General features: G+C 32.6%; 1 protein-coding gene across 5 annotated transcripts in view; it reads right to left on the bottom strand.

The window, feature by feature from the left end:
* Positions 1 to 20,395, bottom strand: part of FOXP2 (forkhead box P2) — a 281,834-nt gene that overhangs the window by 185,278 nt on the left and 76,161 nt on the right. The window lies entirely within an intron of this gene.

The raw sequence follows: 20,395 nt of genomic DNA, 5'->3' as shown, positions 1-20,395 counted from the left end.
AAAAAAAAAAAAAAATTACCAAGTATTGGTGAGGATGTGAAACCTTTGTATGCTCTTGGTGGGAATACAAATTGGCACAGCTATTATGGAAAACAGTATGGAAGTTTCTCAAAAAATTAAAAATAGAACTACCATATGATGCAGCAATCCCACTACTGGGTATATATTCAAATGGAATGAAATTAGTATGTCAAAGAAATACATGAACTCCTCTTGCAGCATTATTTACAATAGCTAAGATATGGAATCAAACAATTCAGCTCTAAAAAAGAAAATTGTGTCATTTGTGACAACATGGATGAATCTAGAGGACATTATATTAAGTGAAATAAACCAGGCATAGAAAGACAAATATTCCATGATGTTACTTGTATGTGAAATCTAAAAAGTTGAACTAATAGAAATAGAGTAATATGGTGGTTACCAGAGGCTAGGAGGGAGGATAAGGGATTGGGGAGATGTTGGTCAAAAGACATAAAATTTCACTTAGACAGGAGGAATAAATTTAAGATATCTGTTGGACATCATAGTGATGATAGTTAATGACAAAGTGTAGTATAACAGATAATAGCTAAGGAAGTAGACTTTTAAAATATTATCATAATAAAATGATAAGCATATGAGGTAAAGTATATATTAATTCACTTAGTTTAGTCATTCTGTAATGCATACTTATACAAAAACAGCATGTATATATATACAATATAACTTTGTATACATACAACATAGTATTGTATATATTCATGGCCTGTATATAAGATACAATGTTAATATCAATTTTAAAAATGTTCATGAAATATAGATACACACATATGTACAATGTTAACTTATTAATTTAAGAAATGTTAGTGATAAAATTTGTACTTGGGTATGGCCACAATGCCATAAATATCTTCACACATTTGAAATATATCTTAGCAGTTTGGACCCTATATTGATTTAAAATAGGCAACAGTTTGCCATTTCCTATATGCCTTTTGCTTGTGATATATAAAAAAGCATAATTTAACACTAAATATAAAGAACACTTAAATGAGAAAATTATATTATGCAAGATTCTAAAAATTAGGACTTTTTAGCTGAAATTTACCTTTAAGAAGAAATGGTTTACTCTGCAGATTTATGTTTAAATAGGACTTCAGAAAGAATATGAAAAATACTGAAAACAAACCAATTGCTAGGGCTCTTCTATATAAAACTTTTTATGAAAATATCAAATTATGCTAAATTTTCATTTCAGTTCACTAAGGACATCTACTACAATGCTGCTTTACCCAGAGCATCATCAGAATCCCACAGAAGGCTATGTCATAAAGACAGAATCTTAGGCTCAACTCCTAAAGATTCTGATTTAATTAGGTTTGAGGTGGGGTCTAAGAATATCTATTTTTTTAAAAAGCTCTCCAAGTGATTCTAATTAAAATCCAAAACTGATAACTACTTCTTTACTAGGTAAATTTTGATACCTTACTAATTATAGTCATATTTATTACTACTGTTATTAATCATAACAATATCCCAATTCATTACACAAAGCATGGAAAGTAAGAAGATGTCCCCTGACCATTTTTTGAGTCTGTTTCCACTACATTGTATTCATTACTGAAACTACAATGGCAGAATATAACATTTTACAGCTAAAAAAGCACTCTGGAGAATGTTTCATTAAATCTCCTCACACTGTATTATGAAAGTAGTCCTAAAGAGGTTGAGTAATTTACCAAGGTAATAGTGGGTTTTTTTTTGTTGTTGTTTGTTTTATTTTGAGATGGAGTCTTGCTCTGTTGCCAGGCTGGAGTGCAGTGGCAAGTGATCTCAGCTCACTGGAGCCTCCGCCTCCCGCGTACAAGTGATTCTCCTGCCTCAGCCCCCCGAGTAGCTGGGACTACAGGCGTGTGCCACCACACCCAGCTAATTTTTGTATTTTTAGTGGAAACAGTGGCCAGGATGGTCTCGATCTCTTGACCTCATGATCCACCTGCCTTGGCCTTCCAAAGTGCCAGGATTACAGGTGTGAGTCACCACACCCAGCCTAGTTTTTAAAATAGTATTAATTTGACTCCAAGAATTCCAATATTTTCTTTCATTTTCTTCACTAGACTACTAATTTTTAAAATGCACACATAAAAACAAAATTATGACTTAAAAAATTGAGATTATCCTATTCTCCATTCAGTTCCCAAAAGATGACATCCCTTCTTAAAGACAATATTCCTTATTCACTCTATCCTCCCTACAGAACCCCATCAGAAATTACTGAGCAAACCTTTGCTCATTCATGCTGTGAGAAACTGCTCCATGTGCTTCCATGAGAACTGTTACATGGAGCCACTTCCATCCCATTCTGTTCTAGGCCTCCGAGATCTGGACTCAGACACAAAGGATCCAGACATTACTCTTTTAGTATTACTTAAGTTATGTTATGGTTATACATAAGCTTTTGAGAATTGATATGGGATCATATACAACATCGTTTCTATAACACAAATTTCTGAACAATGGACATACAAATGATTGTATGTAATAATGCCTATTAAGAAGTAAGGGACTGCCTGTTAGTGAATCTTAATGAAAATATTTATAAGCATGCTTCTGTCTTATTAAAAGCTCTGCTTTTCTGTTCACTTTGAGAAGGTCTTGCAATAACATAAATTGGAAAAGGCTGTTGCAAGGCACTAGAACATGACTTTTCACAAATATAAAGCCAATAACTAATTATATTAACAAAAAGATCCAAATTATACCAAAACAAAAATCAAACCCTTAAGTTATAATAACTTTCAGCTGATAAATTAATAATAATGATATATAGTCTTATTATTTAAATTGCAATTTATTCTATTCATTTATTTGGTATTTTAAAATAATTTTTGGATAGAAACTAGTATTTTAAGTCATATTACTGAAAATTAATTACAATAATAATTATAAAACATTAAAACATGGACAAAGTAAATGACTACGCAGAATACAATTTTAGCAATTAAACATAACCTCAAATTTACAGAAAAGAATATGTTTGCTTTCAAGAGATAAATAATGAAGGCAAAAGTTGGTTGGAAATACAACAGTAGAATATCCTTCATTAAAGTTATTAATGAATTATACATTTAATGTACCAATAATAAAAACAAATTTCTATTTTGTAGTGTAACTGTCTAGCCATCATCTCTCGCCTGAAATTTAACTTCTCCTCTACTACATTCCAAAACATGTCCTAAGGCAAGTTGTCTGATAAATTCTCCTCTAAAACTCTGGCTAGTCTTTGGCTCTCCACTGAAATTATTCCTTCCCCCAACCCTCACACTCACTGATACAAAAGCTTTCTGTTGCAAGAGTCTTTCTTTGATTCCTATCTGTTTTCACTGCACCAGCACACAACCAGTTTGTATCAAGAGACGCTGAGAAATGTCAGTAGGTACTTAAAAAAAAATTATTATACTTTAAATTCTGGGATACATGTACAGAACGTGCAGGCTTGTTACATAGGTATACATGTGCCATGGTGGTTTGCTGCACCCATCAACCCGTCATCTACATTAGGTATTTCTCCTAATGCCATCCCTCCCCTTGCCCTCCATCCCCTGACAGGCCCTGGTGTGTGATGTTCCCCTCCCCATTTCCATGTGTTCTCATTGTTCAATTCCCACTTATGAGTGAGAACATGCAGTGTTTGATTTTCTGTTCTTGTGTTAGTTTGCTGAGAATGATGGTTTTCAACTTCATCCATGTCCCTGCGAAGGACATGAACTCATCCTTTTTTACGGCTGCATAGTATTCCAGGGTGTGTATGTGCCACATATTGTTTATTGAGTTTATCATTGATGGGCATTTAGGTTGGTTTCAAGTCTTTGCTATTGTGACTAGTGCTGCAATAAACATATGTGTGCATGTGTCTTCATAGCAGAATGTTTATAATCCTTTGGGTATATATCCAGTAATAGGATTGCTGGGTCAGATGGTATTTCTGTTTCTAGATCTTTGAGGAATTGCCACACTGTCTTCCACAATGGTTCAACTAATTTATACTCCCACCAACAGTGTAAAAGCATTCCTATTTCTCCACATCCTCTCCAGCATCTGTTGTTTCCTGACGTTTTAATGATCGCCATTCTAACTGGCATGAAATGGTATCTCATTGCGGTAAGAGACAGACTTTTTAAAGTGCCCTTTATTCTATCTTTATATCCATTTGGTTCAAAAGATTACCACATTTGTCTATGGGAAATCTTAACTTAAGGAAAAGTTTGAAATTATAAAATCAACCTTGTAAGTTACAAATATGCAAAATGAGCTCTTTCACAGAAGCACAAGTTAAGTATGAATTACATCTCCACTCTTGTATTCTTCTTCTTATCCTATTTTCATTTGCCATCCTTTTCCAACCCATTTCCTCTGCTTTGTTCTAACATGCCTTAAACACCAAATAAATGCCATGGCCATAAAGAGATAACTGAATGGAATAAATACTGGCCTTCAAAAATTTAACTATGAAGACAGAATAGCATATCAGTCATGGAAAATGAAAACCTTCTGTCTGTACCAGCAATCAGGACAGCTCAATTACACTGAGATGAAAATTTTGATCCACCTCATTCAGGACGTCTCTTCTGTACACTTACTTTAAATGTGAAAGTTCAAAATAGGATATAGTAACATGAATCTCACTTCTAATAAGCCATGTAAGTAGTTTGGACAAAAATGTATTGTGAGCTTCTCTTCCTCTGCTCATCATTTACTGTCAATCTTTTCTCAGTTCTCATCTACCTTTACTTTTTCTTATCACTCTGCACTGGCTGCTACTTCTCAGCTTTCTGACCATGTTTTCTACCTCTCCCAATCTTAAAGTGTTTGTGAGCATCTTTTTTCCCCTCTCTTTACACCTTTTCTTCCCTTCCCTTTTCCTCTAAACTCTTCATTAATTCACTAGGTGGTCTTACTCAGACTCATGATCTTGTATATCATCTATATGCTGGCAACTCATAGATTTTTATCTACAGTTCCCATGTCTCCCATGAACTCCCTGAATTTGTCCATTTGCCTTGATCGTGCCATTTGTTTCTCAAATAAAATTATGAAATTTAATAATTTATCAACTGAACTCCTTATTAACAAGCCCCCCCACCAAAGAAAACAAAACAAAACAAACAAGTACCCTTCTGCTCTTTTTCAATTCACTAATTTGAACTAACCCCAAATGTTGCGATCATCCTTGATTCCTCTTTATCTCCGACAAACTCACATCGACCTACCAAAAATTAACAAAATCTTTGAAATGCCACCCAGAATTTATAAAACTTTATACCACTTCCACTGCACACAGCCTAGTTCAAGCTCTTATCATTTCTTCCCTGGACTTTCATAACACCTTTCTATTTTTTTCCATTTTCCCCTTTCCACTGCCTTCAAAATATTTTGCACAGAGCAGCCAAAATGAACCTTTTAAAAATTACTGCACTCCAGCCTGGGCAACAAGAGCGAAACTCCGTCTCAAAAAACAAAACGAAACAAAACAACAACAACAAAAACACCCAAAAAAAACCCTTAAGCCACATCATGTTGATTCCCTTTTCTAAGGCCTCCATGGACTTCCTGTCTTGTTTAGAATACAATCTGTATGTAAACTGTCCAACTGCTATCCTGAAGACTCTAACTTTCATACTATTATACCCTTTGCTCACTCTGCTCCAGACATACTGGTATCCTTGCTAAACCTCAAACAGAGAAAGCACACTTCCATCTTAACGCCATTGCACATACTGTTCCCTCTATCTAGAATCTCTCAAATACACAAAGCTTGCTCCTTTACCTCTTTAAGATCTTTTTAATAATGTTCCTCATAATAGAAGTCTAAAAACTTTTAGAGATATGCTTGATTTATCCTGGCCACCCCTCCATCCTAACCTTCCCCATGTCTTGTTAATACTGCTTCCTTAGTACTTGCTATACTCATTACTCTACATTACTATAACTACAGCCTCAGTCTCAGGTCTTATCTCTTGTTGGTCTATCAGAGCAATCTACTAAGTGAATACCCAATTTTAATTCTTAAAGTTTAGCCCAGATCAATCCTTTTTACAGCTGTTACTCTAACCTTATAAAATTCAAACTTGATTATATCATTCTCTGCTAAAAATCTATTTAATGGCTCACCTTTCTAAAACAATTAACAGGTCAAAAGTGAGGATGGGGTCTTACAGCTCCACCCTTTAGGTGCCCTGCTCCTTTTCTCCTTAATTGGTATCCCTAAGGAGATTTCTTGAGTTCTATAAGGGCTCTCCTTCTGTATAGGCATCCTGTGCTCCAGCTGAGCCAAAGCACTAAGACCACATACTTTTGTAGGACTAGACCACAAGCTCTAGAAGGTAAAGTTCATTTCAGTTTTATTCATTCATGTGTCCCCAGTTATTGGCTCACTCTACCTCACAACTAGCTGCTAACAAACAATTGCTAAATGAATGAATGACTCTACACTTTTGAACTGGATGATCCCTCTGCCAGGGAAAGCTTTTTTCCTTCCCACTCTTCCTCTCCTTTTGTATATTTCTCAAACCTACTCATCTTTCAGGACTAAGCTTGGGTTTCACTTTCACTATAGTCCCCTGACTTTTTCCCAAGCAGAAAAAGTTGTGCTTGTTATTTCCTAGCCAATCCACTATCACATTTAAATTAATACTTTAATTATTTAATAAAATATGTTTTTTAAAAAGTATGTGTGCTTTCAGGGTGAGAAATACGTCCTATCTATTCATTTTTGTATTTCTATCACCTAGGACAGTTTCTGACACATAGCAAGCACTTAATGTCTTATTGGATGAATGATAAATGTTACCCTTTGTTCTTAGGTGAAATGAACTTATATCCATCTCCGTGGCAGAGTCTTCTAGGGGAATACTCAATATATATTGCCTCCTTCCTCCTTACTAACAAACATGACTTTATTAGAGAAGATAATGTGTACTGGTGAAAACTAATTTCTCTCTCTCCCTTAAAGTTAGGGGTATCTATGGAACATAGTTTTTATAGATGACACATCAGCAAAAGTCTACAGGGGAGTTACGTTCCTAATACAGGCATTCTTTAGTCCTGTGGCCTTCCCCTTATTTCTGCATGTATTGGGACATAGTCCCCACTATCTTGTGACTATAAAGGACATATTATTACCAAAACTTCAGGTGTAACATCCTTCAGCCATTGAGTCAATGCCAGCAAGCAATGACTTCTAGACTTTTCAATTTTTTGTGAAAAAATTAATTTCCTAATTTGTTTATTTCTCAGTTTTTAACATCTCATTATCCCTGAGATGAGGAATATATTTACAGATCCAAGATCCAGTTCAATTTCAACTTTTGGTCAAATAAAACAAGTAACATCACTCTATGCACACAATGGTGAAATTGCATCCCGGAAAACACATCATCACAATTACGAATAAATAAGTAGCTGTCAATGCAACATTATTTAGAATAGCTTCACTTCTACTTGCTAAGATAGCTTTAAGGAAATTAATAGAGAATTTTAGACTCTTGACAAGAAAGAAATCAGGTAGGATAGATAGATTTTCCATTTTGTCTAATTAGATACACAGCTCATTAGTTATTGACACAAAAGTTTGTTTTTCATTTATTTGGGGGTAGGGGTAAGAATTTAATTTCACAAGAATGTATTACTTCCAAGAAACCAACTGATAATGTTTCTTTGGGTTTTAAACATCAACAGTATTTATTGTCAGAGATGAGTGGTTATTAAAGATTGTTAAACATAGCATTAGAAAACATTTTATATTTTATCATTGAGTAACAGCTCTTTTTATTTTAAAGGCCTGATATGAAAAATAATTCAACATTCTACAAAGATACATACTCCTACAACAAGCAGATATACATTAGCCCACAATAAATATAGCTTATAGCTTATATATCTCCTGAAAGCTTCTCTTATATTCAATGTTCCATCATTCATTGAGGAAGTTCTAGTGAGTGCCAACCACTGAGCACTTAATCAATGAAATCAGGCCAGTTCTGGAGCCCTGAGAACTTTGAATTTGTACAATATTTGAAACAATATTATATAAATTTAAATTAGGTTGCAATAAATGTGAAATATTTGGTGTAACCTTTGATGCTGACATTTAAACATCTTCAAGAAATCTGACTCCATGCAATTATAAAAATAAAAAATGGGAAAACATACTTTGATGATTTTATATATATATATATATATATGTGGAAAATAAATCTCAACTATTCAAAGAGGTGACATAAAAGTGATAAATAAAATTTGATAATATATGATTAAATTTTCCTGTATTAACATTTTGGTAGTACTAATATATGATTTCTGTCTTAGTTTCAATGAAATTATACTTATATAATTGATACAAGAGTACCACGATTAAGACCTCAGTTATATGAAAAAATATGAAGACATTTTGGAGTTGCAAGAATTACACTAACATAAAGACAAAGTAGAAATAAGACAAACCAAAAAGGCAGAAAACTTAGGCCAGAATAGTGTAATCTTGCCAAAGTTCATATAGCAATGTATAAGTAACTGATCTTGATTAGTTGGTAAATTGCTCAATGTCATTGTTCATGTCTCCTTAGTATGAATAAACAATAATCATTATTGTTCTCCTGTCAATATATTTGTTCATTCACTAAGCAAGTATTTATTGAGCATCTGCCAAATGCTACATACTTTTGTAGGTACTGATCTGACTGTTATTATTAATGCCTTTTTTTGTTGTTTTGAATGTGGGAATGGAAGTAGAAAAGATAAAAAGGTTGTTCATTTTAAGGTGTTTCAAAGAGCTAAAAACGGCAAACTATATATAAACACATGTTCAAGAAACAGTATGCTACAAAAAAGTAAGTAGAATGAGACTGCTGGAGTTTGGAACCAGCATGGAAATATATATCAGGTCTACTACTACTCTCCCAACTCCCCTCCCCTTATGCATAAAATACATGACTTTTAAAAACAGCATTTTTATCCATTAAAGAGAGGTTTAACTGTAGAATCCTTCTGAACACACAAAAAACCTATAGATCACATAAGAGAATATCTACCTGCCATCTATGATGTGGTTTTAAAAATGGTAGAAATGAAGACCCCCCAAAAGAAGTTGTAACAGGTTGGTAAAGGCTTTCTAGTTTTATTCTGAAATCAATTAGACAGCACAAAAACTTTTGTGTTGATTTTTTTTTGGGGGGGGCGGGGAGAGTGATTATCCTAACTTCACCTATTATTTAATCTCTAAATACTGCTAAAATAATTTATAAAACTGATAGATAAATATGCATATAAAATTAAACCTCTCTGCATTAAAATAATTAAAAGGAATGAGTGCAAATAATCACAGAAAATAATGAAAAGCCTGACATTTTAAAGGTAATTCAGTTTCATTAATTTCAAGTACATATAGCAACTTGAACACTTAAGCTAAGTGTTGCCAAGTAGAAATCCTGCTGACCTGTCTTAATTAACAGAAAAGAATAATTTGTAATTAGCACACTATTTATATGAGAATGAGTGCTCCTACATTAGTTCAAGTGTTTGAAAACAATTTGATTCCTTAAATCCTTCCCCCTATAATCTTGATTTAATGAGTAACTTGTTTAATTAATCTGAAATTTATTATATAAATTGGTGAGGTTTTATTCCAAAAAAAGAAACAGAGACAACAAAGGAAAATGGAGAAATGAGAAGTCAGAACTATGTTTGAAGATATGCATATATGAAAATCTAAATGCATGACTTGAGTTGATAAGTAACCAACTAATATTTAAAACAAATCAGTAATTTTTTAATTAAAAGCAGTCAAACTAATTGTGTCTGGAGACTTAGTAGTTCAGGTTGTTCTAGTGAAAAAAACACTAAAGTCCAGGCTAAGTGAGATCCTGAGCATTTTAAAAATCTAATACCAATGCTTTTAACTGAGTCATTTAATCTGTATGTGATAGCGAAAGAAAGGGTCACAAAGAGGTCATGATTACGTCCACATGATTCCAAACATCTGGATGAAACCTGAAAAATCTATCCACATATTTTATACAGAAAACATCTGTCCATTTGCATAATTTGTTTAGTTTTCATCCAGATGTTTATCATGTTGACACAACATTCTCTGTATGACTCTTTTTCTCTTTTGGGTGAATATTGATACAGCCTCTTCTCAAATATTTTAATAGGTAAACTGTAAATATAAAAGATGAAATGTATTATAAACACTTTATGTAACTTTAGTAAATTTTACTTAAAAATAAGTAAAATATACTGGAACTATTTATAATGTTGATATCAAAGAACAGAAATAACATCAGTTAAATGTGGTACATCAGAAAAATTATGGAACTGTACTTACTATACAAATGTTGCTGGGAGTATAATCTGCATAAGTATAGGTGAAAGGCAGATACTATCATCATGGCTCAACATTCTCTTGAGAAATTTAAGTGAAAGAAATGTATAAATTTTCATTGTAAGTAGGGCAAATGGAGAGAAAAATGTAATGAAAGATTCTGAATAATTGCTTAAAATTATCAATGTAACATTTAATGTAGAGTACAGACTGTAAGATTTTGACAAGCAAATTAGAAAAACAAAGAAATTGAATTGATTTTATAGATTATAGTAAAAATTAACTCTGTTGCTTTTAAATTAACCTGTGTGAGAAATTATCAAAACATATTATTTGCAAAAACTGTGCAATTGCTTTCAAAATCTTTTTCCAATATTTTATTTTTATGTAACACCTAGCCACATTTGGCATTTGAACTTCCATAAGTTGTATTAAGTCTACATTTTTCTTTATGCTTGTTAGAAATATATGGTCTTTTCTTTAATGAACATTATTATTTATCTACAAATCAATAAAAGTAAAATTTATTTATATTAAATTTTAATATAATTTTAACTATATTAAAATTAGGCTACTAAACACAGAAGCAGCAATATTTTATGAAGGAACAAATGGGGACAAAAAAGAGCATAGGCTATTTATTACTAAAGTCAACCAGAAGAATAAAATAATGTGAAAGTTGATACTGAGGTCCAGATTGGGGGAAAAAGTAAACAACTTTCAACAGTGGGTAAAAGATGGGTTAATTTAGCTTATTTTAACTTAAAAGACACAATTCCAACAAAATAAATTATATTAAATAACTATATTAAATAATAATTCCAACAAAATAAATTATATTAAAACAAGCATGAAATATAAAATTAGATATAATAAATGTATCATTGATGTTGACAGAGCATGATATCCACAAATAGGCTACTTTTAATATTTTTATATCAAGATATATTAGGGAATAGACGTCCATTACCCTAAAATCAGGATCATTGATCTTGGCTTTGTCATTAGTGTGGGTTAGCCATTGTCATCCTTAGAAAGCACTGGTCTTCTGTAATGTCTGAGTTTCCACAAATGTTCAGATGGTAATACAATAAAACATTTTTTAAATCTTTATGATAAATAGATACTCCTAAATTAACTTATTTTCAAAAATTAAATGAAGGTACTATTTTGCCAGGTCAAATTTGCTGTCACTTGAACCAAAAAAATGATTGAAAAATGTATAAAAAATAGCAGACTGACTCAGGATATATTTTGCTTGAGGAAAAAGGGGATCCAATAAACTTCACAGAAAGAATAAACTAAAACAAAAAGAAGCACAATGGTTTTTCTGTGTGCTACTTTCGGCTGTGCCATGCCTGAGCAGAGGAAAAGAGTTTCACTCCTGTTGTTTATTGATTTTCTAGATTAAGAATCCCAGTGAGAGAATTGTAACAGACAACCATAAAATTATTTTTGGTGTGCTTATTTGCCTTTCCCTTGCATCTATTTGGCCTGTGCCTGTAGACAATTATGCGTTCTAGCCTAGACTCAGGTGCTAATAATGAAGGACAAATAGAATCATATGTGTAAACTTCCCCTTCTGATGAAAATTTATATTAACTTTCTGCCACTGTAAACAGAACTGCATAGCTCAGCGTCCCTGATGAATTGGTGATGAATTCAGTCATTTATATCCCAGGAATCTGTGCATTTATGGGAAAAGATGAAAACCGTCTGTATTGTGTAACCTTGCACTTTTTGAGTAAGAAAAAGAAAACACCAGCCTGTTTAGTTCATCACTTAAAGTGTGTAAATTTCAACTCAAATACCAGATTTCTGCATGACTCTGTCAGTCTCCGCTTTGGGGATCTGTGCCAATATAAACAAGCCAAACAGTGAAGAGTGCCATGTTATCGCTACAACTGTGAACTTATACACTTTCAGCCTTCCATAAAAATTGTTACGAATATCTTTACAATACAACAGAATCTTTGTTATATACTGAAGCTGGACAGTTTGACAGTTTGGCAGCTCTGTTGGAGAACAAAGTAATTTGGGATAGATAAGAACATGGCTAGTGTTTTTTCTGAAACTAAAAACATTCCATCCTACTTTTAAAACTATACTTCCAAAACATTGTCGGATTTCTTTTTTAACTAAACTTAGCTAGGTTAATGAATGCAAAGATACAGAATATTAATAAAAGAACAGAATTTCCTTTTTAATATTAGGCTTAACATTAGCACCGATATGCCTTAAGTATGCTGAATGACCAAAAAAAAATTAGAGTATTTACATGCAGAGGTCTATTTTAAGTGCTTTTGGTTTTGTCTTAATATAAACATTTAGGTAAATGCAGTATAAAATCCCACACTTTAGAAACATACCGATCGCCTGAAAAATGAAACAAAAAACAAAACATAAGCCTCAATTCACAGATTATTTCTAGACACAATTAGATATGTTGGAGATTCAAGTTAAAAAGGAAAGCCTACCAAATTTTGTTTCCAGTTTATTAATATTAAATATTTATCTACATGTAGATTTATTTCATTTCCCTAAGACTGTTATATAAATATGTATTATAAAATTAAGATATTTTCTCAAATTTTTCCATATCCTTACAAGATTTTAAGTTAAAAGATCTATTTAAAAACAATTATGAATTTCACTGTTTTAATCACATGAGAAAAGCAGAGATTGTGTATTACTAAAATATTGGGACATATAGTTAAGATAAAGTATATTTTATTTTTACTTTAACACTTAAAATGTAACTGGATATACTTTCCATTTGAAAAGAAAATGCTTTTCAAGTCCATGTTTCACAGCTTCAGGATTGCACACCTTTTCATGATACACTTTATCTCAAAGTTGACTGTGGCTGTTCCTATCACTCTGTGTGCATGACCTTTTAGTAAGCTGAAGAAGATACAGTTATCTTCTTTTCTGACATGCAACATCTATCAATCAACATGTTTTCATGTAATTTATTCAAAGCAAATAGCAGCTCCTAAGGCTAGTGAACCGCCAGCACTATCCCAGTGATTTTGATTAAGAAATGATGTGCACAGCTTAGGTGAGAAATGAAAACCGCACAGGAGTATTGATAAAGATGTATCAAAAACAATAAAATTGAACCAAAGTAAAAAATGAACATTTGGAAATACATATAGGTTCGGCATAACTAATCTTAATAACCTTGCTTAAAATCTATTCTAATAAATTGCAGGATGTTTAAATTGATGAACTTCTAATGATACCAATTTAGTTTACCTTTAGTCTCTGAGGCAAGCATCTGTAGTTCTGTTGGGTTAATTCACATTTTTCTCATTGAATCAAGAATGTAAATTAAGACAAAATGATTCTTTTTCAATTTCATGCTGAAGTAGCTCAAGTTAGTGGATGTAATTTCTCCTAACAAGAAAAATTTATCACTGTAAAGCTCACTCAGTCACCTCCTGTAGTGAGTTGTGATATGCATTTATAGAATAGAATGGATAAAAAGATTGATAAATGTGATAAAAGAACAGGCCCTACTTCAAGAACAGATAGGCACAATTAAATTAGTTTCAACAATTCCCCATCTTTATTCTGGCTTAAAACATCTCTGCATTAATTGGACTATTACACATCACAATTACTTTTTATGTGAAAAAATTCTTGTTTGTTTGTCTTTCTCTATGGTAGCAAAACCTCTACTACAAGGAGTAAAGAGGCTTATGTTCCAGTCCTGATTCTACCACTAAAGAGCTGCATTACTTTAGGCAAGTAGTCGCAGAGGCCTCAACTTATTTATCTAATCCCTCAAATCTCTGTATCCCTAAGGTTCTTTGAATCTGAATGCTTAATGCTGTGGATAATGATATTTCTTAAAAGAAAAACCTAGTTTTTCTCTGTCGATTTTTAAATGTAGATAACATATAAAATATAAATGAAGAATACATAATCTAAAAGGAATGGGTTGTATATATTAATATATGTATATGTAATATTTTAAAAGTAAATATACAATTTTAAATAGCATTAAAGACTTCAAGCCCTATGAAACAATGGAATAAGTACTTAGACATCTAGGTTAGGTGACTTAAATTCTCATGTTGGTTCTGCCATTAACTAGCCTCACTGACCACCAGAAAATCCTTGAGCCACTGTAAGTTTCAGTTTCTCATTTTGACAAGAGTATCTTTATTGACATTACATTCTTCATTCCATTTTATTAACCCAAAACTGTACTAATTCTTCTGAATTGTATGTCTTGCAAAATTTCGTATAGTTCAGCATCTTCTATAGACACATAGGTTTTAATATTATTTGTTAATTAATTAAGCAATCCTTCAACTTGTCATTAAAAAGAAACTTAAAATGACCATTACATTGCACAAGTAAGAAGGTAAGTTAAATGTGTTTTTATTTAAAAAGAAAAAAACAAGAGAAAAAATTTTAGAATCAGAACAGTCACATCATTAAGTATTATATCTTTGCTAGAGGTTAGCCACAAATTTAATGCTAAGCTTTCTAACAGCTCGTATGAAGAGAAAATCATAATTAAATTACAGGGTTCACTGTGTAAGATGAAAGGAAGTAAGCTGCTCACAAACAGAACTATTCCTAACAGTGAAATCTGAGTTATATTTTAACCCCAGTGGGATCTTAGGTAGTAAACACTGGAAAAGATACTGAATGACATCCCTAAAACATTCTTAAATAAAGTAGCCAATTAAGTATTTTTAAAACTATAATGTTCCTAAATTTAGGCTACCGACATTAAGCAATTTTATATGGATCCATTATAATGGTGTTATAGTTATGAGGCCATCAGCAATAACCCTGTACTTAATTAATCAAAGTTAGATTTTAGAGGATTTAATGGAGTGTGTATCCTGCATGCAATCCTCCATAATCACTCTTGGACAAGCTTGTGATAGGTATTGAGCAAAAGTGAGCTGGATCTCATGACTCCTCATAAGTTGCAGTAGTTCATTTCTTCTAGGCCAGTGGTTCTCAAACTTGAGCATGCATCAGAATTACCTGCAGGGTAATTGCTGAGCTCCAACCCCAGGGTTTCTGATTCAGTAGGTCTAGGGAGTGGCCTGAGAATGTGCATTTCTAACAAGTTCCCGGTGATGCTGTTGCTGCTGGTCCAGGACTCACACTTTTGAGAATCGCTCTTCTAGGTCATCAGTTAAGTATAGATCCAAAGACTTTAACAAATAACCTGGGTGTAAGAGACAACATCCTCCTGAGGAAAGAAAGATGCCCAACAAGGACAGTGAAAATGAAACAAAGCCAACCACCCAACATGAAATCATCCTGACATATGCCTCAAGAAAAATTATTTGCAAAGTATGCCTATAAAATTAAATAAGATGCTGCTGAATGGCTGATGATTTATAACCAGTTAAAAATGTTAACTAAAATGTTTCTTTTGATATACGAATATTTTTCTGTTATTAGACAGTTATCTATTAAGATAACTTATAGTTTGTGATAATATGATGCCATTCTCATATAAACAGACTGTTAATATTCTGCTCCCAGTTACTAAATGTTGCTTCAGTTTTGTTCCTCAATCTGACCTTATATGGCTCTTTAAAGTTAATAGTTTCCTATTTTCCAGTGTTTGTATTGCACTTAACCAGGCTGTATTGTAATTACTTTTTCCGTATATATTTTGCTTAGATGATTACCTTCCTAAACAAGGACTGCACTTTCCTTTGCAATTCCCCTGCCAAGAATACGTAGTCAATCAATATTTATTAAAATGATCTGAACAAGAGGTGCAAATGTTTTTAAGTATATTAAGTAAGTCCAAACCATTGTGGAGTTCATCTAAGGATAGAAACTAAACACAGTAAATGAAATGTTTGCACTTCCTGATGGTTATTTTTAAATTTATAAACATAAGTTATATTTGCAGCCTTTCCTCCCATTATTAAAAACAAAGCTAAGTGAAACCAAATTCAAGAAAGAAAACCTCTATATTAACTAAGAAATGGATTCTGAGAGGTGGCAATTAAGATTTATAGTTAATCATTTTATAAGTCAAAAACATTTCACTATCATAGATAATAGTGGATGTTTCAGAGAATAAAATACAGGACTTGGAGACAAATAGATAAAAATTCAAGTCAACCTGTAGTCATTCAGTTTCTGTAGGCTTTTATTGTACAGTGCTGAGCTTTTTAATCTGAATTTCATCATCTATAAGTGGAGATAATATTGTCCTCGTCTTATTCCAAAGGATCATTCTGAGGATAATATGAAATGATGAACATAAATGTCATTTGAACACTATATAATTTTCTCTTACCTTTAGAAGAAAATATAATTTAAAGCATGTGGTCTTCAGTAAAATATATTAATACCTCTTGGTCACTATTAAACTATCTAAATGCAACATACATTTATTTATTTATTTATTTATTTATTTATTTATTTATTTATTTGATGGAGTCTTGCTCTTTCACCCAGGCTGGAGTGCAGTGGCATGGTCTCAGCTCACTGCAACCTCCGCCTCCTGGGTTCAAGTGATTCTCTTGCCTCAGTCTCCCTAGTAGCTGGGATTACAGGTACGTGCCACCATGCCTGGCTAATTTTTTGTATTTTTAGTAGAGACAGGGTTTTGCCATGTTGGCCAGTATGGTCTCAAACTCCTGACCTCAGGTGATCCTCCTGCCTCAGCCTCTCAAAGTGCTGGGATTAGAAGCATAAGCCACCATGCCCGGCCCAAATGCAACTTTTAAAAGTTACCTTTATATATTTTCTTAAATATATGTATTCGACCCTAAAATTTTAAAAAGAACTTTCTCCAGTCTTAGAATAAAATATAAACACAATAGGAAAGATGAAAGCTGTTATTGAGCCCACAATTAATTTAGCAAACTTTAAACTCTGCTACTGTGCTACCAGCAACATTATTTTACTATGAGTGTGTAAGTAGTCTAGATTACATCACTGCCAATAGATAATTATTTTGTACAGTTTGAAATTTACCCATCTACTTTGAACTCATAGCCTGAGTAAGCCATTGACTTTCTTTGATCCGTTTAATTTTGCTAGATTCTAAGCTACTTCAAGTCAGTATTACTACCTACTATATACAACTTTGCACCATCTCCAATACATATGAACATGTGTAACTTGAGTGTGGTTAGTACAGCAAATTAACAAATATTTGACAAGTCCACTGAGCTGGACTGGATATTATTGGACAGTAAATAAATATGAAACAGTACAAAACCTTCAAGAAAGTAAAAAGTTAGGTAAATACTACATATATACCTGAACAGTGAAATAGCAATTTAATATATAAATAACAATACAAGAAGGAGAGAAATGGTTATAAGATCATTCAATAATATATTTCTTTTAGCTTTAGTAACTTTAGGTCTTAAAATGAACCTTCTATACATTTGCTGAAGTTGTAGCTAGGAACTACTTCAATGTATGATTGTATACTTACATCTTAAAACTCAATTCTATACTTCTGAATTAGCGAGTAATTTATGATCATTATCTTTTGTTCATCAGTTTCTGAAAGTATTCAAAACATTAATTGCTCTCTCTGCCTTTTTGCTACTTTTATCAGTAAATGTGTTAACTTCTGTTGATTAGAAAGAAATGCCAGAGTACTCAATGAACATATAATGCATTGACTGGCATATTCTAGTTTCTACTTTGAGTATTTCATCCTTACAAGTCTAACTTAATTAGATTTTAATTTTTTGTGAATAATTTCTTAAAAGTTGGAAGACATCAATTGAAACATGTACAATTAATACTTTTCCCCATAGCAGAATGAAGCATAGTATTATGTTAGTAGTAAATTAAGAATGAAGCACAGTATTATGTTAGTAGTAAATTCTGCCACATTTATAGTTTTTTATGATAAAGAGAATTTAATGTTTATCCTTTCATAAGCATAAACATTATCATTTTTCTTTTTCAAAATAGTAGCTATTAATAAGGAAAGTCATACTAGGATTATTATAGACTTTTTTCTAAAAAGTAAATCAATAAATGTTTATTTTACAAAATGATTTCACCACTTTTGCTATTCAACTCCATTGACATATATGTAATCTAAAAGAAGTGTATCCTGCCAGAGTCACACATAAGAATGGTTTATATAAGGAGAGTCTCTAAACCTGCTCTATGATGTTTAATATGGCTAAAGAAAAAAATGTTTTGGTGACTAAATTTCTGCTTTATCTAACAAATAAACATTTTTTATCTAATAAATACAGAATTTATCTCTAAGTCCCAAATAACTGAGTAGTCAGTTAAGTAAAAGCAAACACTATATAGAAAATTAAAATGTGGCCAGGCACGGTTGCTTACGCCTGTAATCCCAGCACTGTGGGAGGCCGAGGCAGGCAGATCACCTGAGGTCAGGAGTTCGAGACCAGCCTGGCCAATATGGCGAAACCGTGTCTCTACTAAAAATACAAAAAAAATTAACCGGGCATGGTGGCACATGCCTGTAATCCCAGCTGTTCAGGAGGCTGAGGCAAGAGAATTGCTTGAACACGGGAGGCGGAGGTTGCAGTGAGCTGAGATTGCACCATTGCACTCCAGCCTGGACAACAAGGGTGGAACTCTATCTCAACAACAACAACAACAAAAAAAAAAAAAAAAAAAAAAAAAGAAAGAAAGAAAGAAAGAAAAAGAGAGAAAGAAAAAACAAAGAAAAAAAGAAAATAAAAATGTGCCAAAGTTGCTGAAACTCTGAAAAATTTTTTGGTTGAGAAAACACATTATAGCAGTTACTATAGTACTTGGAATTCTATTGAAAATCTTAAATAGTAATAGAAACAAGTATTTTCATGAAAATATTGTACTTGGTGTTTTCTGCAGAACCTTGCAATTGCAATGAAACATATCTTGGAACAGACTGTGATTTAAGGACTGCAGGGGGTATACAAGCCTCTGGACCCACATGCTGACCTGAAGACAACCAACACATTCTAGTGCACATCAAGTTTTAACTTTGATCAAGTATTCATAAAAGCTCCAGGCTTGTTAGATTTTACAGTTTGTGTATGTGGTAAGGGGTAAAGTAAGAAATGAAAACTTTCATGCCCTCTCTGTAGTAGATATAATGGGATAGCTATGGCTAATTGTGTGTGTAATGCTGCCTTCTCACCAAGAACTTCATGAGAATGGTGAACATTACTGTGTTGACAAAAAACCATGCCACCTGTCATTATTAGAATGAAAAGGTAAATGTTTCAAAAATGTAAGCAATGAAAACTAAAGTAAAACAAAATTGATAGAGCCTTTGTTTAATGGTAGAATTATAAGAGAAGTTAAGCATCATTCCAGGCATAATCATTTTAGAGAAATATAGCAACATGTCATCACATTTTTACCACTAGGTTTTTCATGTAAATTTCAGTGGCATGAGTCTTTGTTAACAGAGATATTAGATTGGTATCCATTTTTAAAATTATTCCAGAATTTGCAATATTATTATTTTTATATAAATAACTCTGAGGGCAAATATATCTTCCATTGTATTTTAAATGTTCTGATATCCTATAAAATATGGAATTTTATTATCATCTTCTTTCTAGTAATTACTAGTGGTCTGAGGAAACATGGTCCAGATTACTTTAGTTTTCAATGTTTATTCCAGTTTTCTTGGGTGCTGGCCAAGGATAAAAAGAGAAACATTATTTTAGCAGGTCATGGTGGCATGCACTTGTAATCCCAGCTACTTGGGAAGCCGAAGTGGGAAGACTGCTTGAGCCTAGGATTTGGGAGACCAGCCTGGACAACATAGCAAGGCTCTATCTCATAAACATACAAACAAGAAACAGAGAATGAAATATTGGTTCGACAGTATCATAGTCTGAACTTGAAGCAAAAATTGTGGTGGTACAGAACTGCAACTTAGTAGTAATTTCAAGGCAGTTTCTTTTCAAATTATGTTATGAATATTCTAAGTATCAATACTTTAAGCTACTTTTTATCACTTTGGGCAAAATGTCACTTAAACTTTACTTTGTTATTGCAACATCAATTTGGTAAAATATGTATATCTAC

Source organism: Mandrillus leucophaeus, unplaced genomic scaffold (assembly GCF_000951045.1).
Source record: "Mandrillus leucophaeus isolate KB7577 unplaced genomic scaffold, Mleu.le_1.0 Scaffold787, whole genome shotgun sequence".
Lineage (NCBI taxonomy): Eukaryota > Metazoa > Chordata > Mammalia > Primates > Cercopithecidae > Mandrillus > Mandrillus leucophaeus.
Note: the sequence above shows the minus strand (reverse complement) of the source record. Positions and strands in the feature narration are given on the sequence as shown.